The following is a 923-nucleotide window of genomic DNA, read 5'->3' as shown; positions in this document are numbered from 1 at the left end:
CTGATAAGGCAAATTCCACTCTGTTATTCCTTTAAGTCCTAGCGGTCCACTACCTTCTGCCCATCCCATAGATGCTCCTACTATCCCTTCTGTAGCCTGGTCGCGTTGTACTTACCATTAGTGGTGTCAACGTTTCGCAACGAACCTTCAACTTCCTGGAAGCTAAGGTAAGGTTCCATCCTACGTTCTATACCTCCCAAACCTCCCAATACAAAACCTCATATAAAATTAGTCTGACACAAAAATCAGTCTTAAGCTGGACATGTTTGTCCACGGCATCAAGCTGCACACCGGCGTTCGTCCACAGGTAGCCACGAGCCGCACTGCGATTCAGCACTGTGTTTTGCGCATGAACCTGTAGATCGTGTTCAAAGTCAGCTGAAATCAGTGTTGGATGCAATAAGACGGACGTTGTCGCGGCCGGTGACGTCCAAGCGCTTGAGTGGAGACCACAACGATGACGGCACAAACCTTCAGACACAAAGAGGCCGTCAACCAAGCGGGATGGAGCGGTGCGCTCAAATACGAGTGGAAAGCTCATGATGTCGCCTCTATTGACCGAACGACCGTTGTCGTGTACTTCGTCGATATGAGCACTGTGTTTTCGGCGACACTGCAGCCGACAGGAGATAGCCTAGTCAACAACGTTCAAATGCAGGCAAGCATTGTAAGGAACAAACAATTGATATAAAACATTTATTGATCGGTGTTATGATGATCGGTTCAACTTCGCAAGTCTCGTCTTGAGTTGTTATTTAGCACTACATTAAATCAAAGAACGAGTTGCTCGTTTGCTTCTTCCGCTTGCGGTTGGTGTTTTCGGCTATGAAAACAAAATCGCGCACAAACTCTGGAGCCAAAGCTCCACGCTTGATCGTTACGACATTTCCGCTAGCAGAAAATGCACGTTCAGATGGAACGCT

Source organism: Phytophthora parasitica (assembly GCF_000247585.1).
Source record: "Phytophthora parasitica INRA-310 unplaced genomic scaffold supercont2.33, whole genome shotgun sequence".
Taxonomy (NCBI): Eukaryota; Oomycota; class Peronosporomycetes; order Peronosporales; family Peronosporaceae; genus Phytophthora; species Phytophthora nicotianae.
The sequence above is the reverse complement of the archived record's forward strand: the minus strand, read 5'-3'. Positions refer to the sequence as shown.